The 6,766-nt window shown below is 40.1% G+C and overlaps 1 pseudogene; it reads left to right on the forward strand.

Moving 5' to 3' along the window:
- The first annotated feature begins 5,162 nt into the window (after positions 1-5,162).
- LOC116629378 lies at positions 5,163-5,709 on the forward strand (annotated as a pseudogene).
- The last annotated feature ends 1,057 nt before the right edge of the window (positions 5,710-6,766 follow it).

Consider the following 6,766-nt stretch of genomic DNA (forward strand, 5'->3'; position numbering starts at 1 on the left):
TGTTATGCACAAACAATGAATCATGGAACACTATATCTAAAACTAATGATGTAATGTATGGGGATTAACATAATAATAAAAAAAAGTTAAAAAAATAAAATAAAATAAAATAAAATAAAAAAGAAGAAGACCAGAGAAGGGACCTTTTGCAGATCCACATTTCACATACTCTTGGGCTGTTGTTCATGACCTTCTGGTTTGATCTGACCAATAGGTGTGGGGGAATTAGCTCATACAAAGAGGATCACTTCATAAAAGGCAAGTTCATCTGAGGGGCACCCAGATATGGAAGAAATAAGCAGATTCTCCAATTCTTATCATTGTTACTCATATTTCTGCTTACACTAACTGTTCTACACTAGAAGTCATTTTCAACAATATTGCAAATTTCATCACTAAGCCCTCCACGCTCTGTCTGGTACAGACTCCTCAGGGTACCAACCCTTCCTACCAGCTCACAAAATGGTACCACACAACCATGGGTTACCAGGAAATCCCTGCTTTAAGAGGGCCTGCCCTCTTCAGCTGGGTCTTCCAGATATGTAGGTTTAATCATTAAGTTTTACCCGAGAGCAATGTGGTGACCTTCACCCAGAATTCCTCCTCAAAGGAGGCGATCTCTTTCTTAATAAATTGGTTCTTGTTCCCTTTGGATCACCAGTAATTATTACCCCTCACCAGGGCACCTACTTTCCCTCATAGGAGACTAAACAGTGGACTCTCCAACTTAATATTTTTTGGAACTTTCATCTAGGCTACCGCTCCCAGGCAGCTGGCCTCATTGAGTGTCATAATGGCATACTTAATGAGATTCTCATTAAATTACTTTTGGGCAAATGGTCTCTGAAATGGATCAAATTCTCTCAGGCCCTCATCTTGCTTGGCTCTCACCCCCAGGGCCTTTAACCCCACCATATAAGTTATTATGCATCCTCCAAAATCCACTTTTGGTCATCTATGGCAAGGCTCAAGCTTTTATCCTCCAAGATGATGCCTTTTTTTTTTTTTTTAATTTTATCTACTGACTCCACTTCCCTCTTCTGCTTTGCTGTTCCAAACATCTCACCTTCTGCTTTATGCTGGCAACCTGACTCAGAGTGGATAGTCCAATATGATCCACTCATCATTCAATGCTCCCAGACCAAAAGCCCACCAAATTAGTTTTTATAATTTCTTCAGAAACACTGAAAATGGTGAGGACTTTCCAGAAGGAGCCTCCTTGTGCTGGCCACTCTCCCTAAATATAATGGTTACAAGTGATGGCTAATGAAATTATTTCCCCTACAGATTTACAGAAAGTGGAAACCACCACCCTGGGACCAAGCAGTGGCAGTTTGGGTGTCTAAGGAGGGAAAGAAACTCTCCACTTGGTGGACATGAGCCATATTTAGAGATGAGAGAGTGCAAGAAAGCTACAGGTCCCGGCCTTACCCCACACTGGATAATGTAACCCATTCCTTTCTCCCTGAGAGCAACCACAGTCACCTTTAATCAAATACAAATAGCTCAGTCAGAATGAATCCAACCCAAACTCATCTAATATCAATTATCTGTGTGACTCTGGCTATTCTTACTGCTTTATATAGGCTGGGTGATAAGGTTGCTGGTAAACCCCTCAGACCTAGTCAACACACAGATATAATGCTGGAACAATATGATTCCAGCTCACAATTCACCACTGCATGGAAAAGTGAGGAATGTTGGAGAGCCCTGTTGGAAGGACTCAAGTCAGCATGCCACTGATTATTGTGGCAGATGGATTGAATTTCTTTTCAGGCATTGGGCTTTCTGGCAGGAATGTCTAAATTACACTTGCCTCTGCTTTCTATACATTAAATATTGTTAAAAGCTAATTGGATCTGTGATTGTCCATACAAAACCCATCTGGTTACAGTGACTGTAACCCCCCATGATTTGTCCATTGCTCTCACTGGGTGGTTCCAGGAATTCACAAATAGCATCTGCAGATCTCTCTTAGACTGGGATATAAAAGTGTCCAGAATCTTTACGTGCACTGGATGAGTTCCTTGGGAAATGAAAGGGAAGCCACTTATTATGTTACTGAATGTGCCTTTGATGATCCAGGGGAGCTCTTAACAATTTGTTCCAATAGCAGCCAGCACCAGATATGCAATTTAGTCTTCAGGAAAGCCTCCAAGTTATATTGTGCCACTCCACTTCTAGCCCATGACCAATACACCAACTGGATAGCCACAAGGATCACCCATCTTCTATATTGCCAACATAGAAGGACTCAGGACCTTGTCTCTGAGTGAGACAGATTCAGTATTGGTAGGACACCATCTCAGATGACATAGTCCCAGCCCAAGAGTTTGCTGTAGGTTTCCTATGCCTCCTTCAGCAGATATGACACTCCAGGGACATATAACCATGTCAGAGTCCTCACTGCTTGCCCAAATGGCCCCATTCCCCAGTTCACAGTGTTAACATTAAATGTAAAACTTTAAGCAAAAATGGGTTTATTAAGGAATAGCAGATAATTACAATTTGGGTCATGCAACCTATGGCAAAGCCATAGGCAAGTCTGGAGAACAAAAGAAAGGACTATTCTTATAGAAGAAAGGAGGTATTGGAAGGGGATTTTGTAAACGGAAAGTTTATTGGGGTAAACTGGTAATTCAAGTGTAGTGACTTTTCATTAGCTACTTTGTTTAAGGTCTCTAACTGGCTGAGCTATAGCCCATCAGGAAAACAAAACAAAAAACAAAACAAACAAAAAACACATTTTTTTCCTCCTGCTGGGGTAGTAATGCATAGTCTTCTTCCTGTTGGAATGCAAAGTACTCTCTTCTTGATGGGTATGCAAAGGGCTGATAGGCAGTGGTGTGGTGTGAGATCTCCCCTGACTGGAATCCTGACTCATTTTAGTGAGGTTTTCCTTTATTAATTTTGCATTTTCCCTTTTTGAGCAAGATCTTTCCTCAAAAGCATCACTGATAAAGTACTAAGTTTTTCATATTTAGTACTAAAATTTCCATATTTCCATATTTTGTCCCTCACGGCCAGGAAAGATTTTCCTGGTTGTCATGTCTCACTTCAGAGGGAAAGTACATATCTGGTGTAAACCACTTAAAGCCACATGTGAGGAAAAAAGGTAAGGAGGGGAACTCCCAGGCCTTTCTCATGTCAAGCCCATAGATTCTCAAGGTTGTAAGAATTGGAGATCATCTCAAATAATTGAACCAGCATCACCTTATTGAGCACATCATTTTTCAAAAGTTTGACAGGCAACAAATACTGAACCAAAAGTACAATGATCATTTCAAATTGCATGATGACTATATAAACCAGGAGATCAAGCATATAGGTCACCAGCTAAATAGAAGGCTAACTAAGCAGACAAATGGGAGCCATCAGATTTGTTACAAAGAGAAAATAGAACAGTGAATACAGCAAGAATACAATGCATTGGGAAGACAGTGCAGGAATAAATATAAAGCAATAGCTGATAAACTTTTTTGCAAGACAGAAAAATTCCAAAGATATTTTAAAACAGTATTGTTAACTCAAAAGAACTGTTTGCAACCAAATGCATTATCAATAATATAGTCTGTAAAGACGTAAATTCAGAAACGGAATTTGGATAAGAATTCAGCGTGAATTAATAATCAAAGAGGCAACCCACAGAATGGGAGAAGATATTTGCAAATGACACTACAGATAAAGGGCTGGCATCCAAGATCTATAAACCCAAAAAACAAATAATCAAGTCAAAACATGGGCAGAAGATATGAACAGATACTTCTCCGAAGAAGACATACAAATAGCTAACAGACACATGAAAAATGTTCATTATCATTAGGCATTAGGGAAATTCAAATCAAAACCATATTGAGATACCACCTTACACCAGTTAGAATGGCAAAAATTGACAAGGCAAGAAACAACAAATGTTGGAGAGGTTGTGGAGAAACGGGAAACCTCTGACACTGTTGAGGGGAATGCAAGCTGGTACAGCCACTTTGGAAAACAGTATGGAGGTTCCTCAAGAAGTTAAAAATAGAGCTACCCTAAGACCAGAACTTGCACTCCTGGGTATTTATGCCAAAGACACAGATTTAGTGAAAAGAAAGGCCATATGCACCCCAGTGTTCATAGCAGCAATGTCTGCAATAGCCAAACTGTGGAAACAGCTGAGATGCCCTTCAAAAGATTAATGGATAAAAAAGATGTGGTCCACATACACAATGGAATATTACTCAGCCATCAGAAAGGATGAATACCCAACTTTTGCATCAACATGGATGGGACTGGAGGAGATTATGCTAAGTGAAATAAGTCAAGCAGAGAAGGTTAATTATCATATGGTTTCTTATTTGTGGAACATAAGGAATAGCATGGAGGACATTAGGAGAAGGAAAGGAAAAATGAAAGGGGGGGAATCGGAGGGAGAGATGAACCATGAGAGACTATGGTCTCTAAGAAACAATCTGAGGGTTCTAGAGGGAAGGGGAGTGGGGGGATGGTTAGCCCCGTGATGGGTATTAAGGAGGGCACACACTGCATGGAGCACTGGGTGTTATACTAAAACAATGAATCGTGGATCACTACATCAAAAACTAATGATTTTTGTATGGTGACTAACATAATAAAATAAAATAAAATTTAAAAAATGAATTAATAATCCAGATGAAGAAAAAACTTTTCTGAATCCTGAAACTTCTAACCCTTCAGAAAAAAAGTAATTAAAAAGATTACTTTGCCCAGAGATTATGATGACGCTGTTTCTTTTTTGTTTGTTTGGGGGAGGGGGATTTATTTATTTTTTTAATTTTTTAATTTTTAATTTTTTAAGTAAATTTTTATTTTTTTAATTTTTAAATTTTATTTATTTTTAAAACACATATTTTATATATATATATATATATTAATATTTTATTTTAATTCTAGGGGGAGCGGAGGCAAGGGGATGGCAGGCTCCATGGACGCCCGGGCATAGGCGGATTTTCCTCTCCAGCTGCAGTGACCGACGCTTGCGCCCTGCCCGCGTGGAAGCGGCCGCTGGCTCCAGGACTAACCAGCCTCGCTACCACTCCCAGCGCCGCGGCCTAGCCTACAGGCGCCCCTGTGCCCCGACTCGCCCGCGCCCCAACTCCCCCAATGGGGTGGTGGCGGCCGGGCCCCCGCGGCTGCCCGCCTCTATGATGAAGTTCAACCCCACCGGACGCGGATGTTGTGACCCGGGGGGCTTCAAGAAGCGGACGGCCCTGCCTGTCCTTCCGGAGCGCGCAGGAGGATGAGGTGCTGCTCTTGAGCAGCAGCCAGTACCCGGACCAGTGGATTGTCCCCGGAGGAGGAATGGAGCCAGAGGAGGAGCCTGGCAGGGCTGCCTTGAGGGAGGTTTATGAAGAGGCTGGAGTCAAAGGAAAATTAGGTAGACTCCTGGGCATATTTGAGCAGAACCAAGACCGAAAGCATACAACATATGTTTATGTTCTTACTGTCACTGAAATATTAGAAGATTGGGAAGATTCTGTTAATATCGGAAGGAAGAGAGAGTGGTTCAAAGTAGAAGATGCCATCGAAGTTGTCCAGTGTCATAAGCCTGTACATGCAGAGTATCTGGGAAAACCTGAAGCTGGGTCTTTCTCCAACCAATGGAAAATTCACGGTCCCTCCCTTCCAGATAACAGTACCTTGTTTGTGAGTGCCGCACAGACCTCTGGGTTGCCATCCAGTATAAGATAGAACTGGAAGGAACTCCCGTGTGCAGTTTTACGGGGAGACGTCTCTATTTTCCTTGGCAAACATCTGAATGACGCTTGCAAACTGAATTTGCCATGCCAGATTTTCAAACAATTTTACATGTTTACATATTTTGCAGATGTTTTCAAATCTTTAAAAAAAAAGTGTAAAATATTTTAATAAGCCAAATCCATGTGGAATTTTGTTAGATGACTTAACTGTACCCCCACCACCCCCCATTTTAGTTGTCATTTTTTCACAGCATTTTATTCAGTTTTTTTGTCCATTTGACGTCAGGCTGTGGTTTTTGTCGGTCAGCTTACTTGTGGGTATCTTCTCTCTAAATTATTTTCTCATCACAGGATTAACATAGTCAACAAATTCTTCTGTTTTGTAAATTTATGAAAATAATTCTTGATATTAGAAAAATCTATCAATCTGAAAACTTGTTTCATAGGATAACAATTTCTAAATTCCAGATTTGGACTATTTCTGTATAGTTCAATAACTATTTTGACAAAGGACTTAATTTGCTATTTTCAGGAATTTGTCAACTCATTTGTCTAAATTTTCACAACTGGTATGTCACTAGCTACCTGATATGGCCAGTTACCCCCTATAACTCAATAGTCCTTTAACACAAAGTTTAACTATATACAGTTGGTGATTTTTAGAGAGGTATTGTAAGAAAGATGCATGTAGTAAGTACATCATCCTGAAAAACTGTATTCATGGGATTTGAGTTAGCATGTTAAATCGCCAATTCCCTTTTTGCATTTCTTTACACAGAATGCTTGAGAACCATAATTCCCTTGAGATAAATTCCTTTTAAAATATATTTCCAGTTTTTTCATTTACTGACCCCTCTTTAGTTAAACTTTTTGGTTACCAGTAGTAACCACAGGATTAGAGTCTAACCTCAAATTCTAGTCAGTGGTGACTGCATCACAGTTGAGTAAAATGGCCTTCTTACTGTTTAGCTGTTATAGACTTAGATTATTAGGACATCTTAAGATGTCTCATCTTTTATAAGTTGCCAATAAGTACAATTTATCCTAGA

This window comes from Phoca vitulina, unplaced genomic scaffold (assembly GCF_004348235.1).
Source record: "Phoca vitulina isolate PV1807 unplaced genomic scaffold, GSC_HSeal_1.0 scaffold705, whole genome shotgun sequence".
In the NCBI taxonomy this organism is placed as follows: Eukaryota; Metazoa; Chordata; class Mammalia; order Carnivora; family Phocidae; genus Phoca; species Phoca vitulina.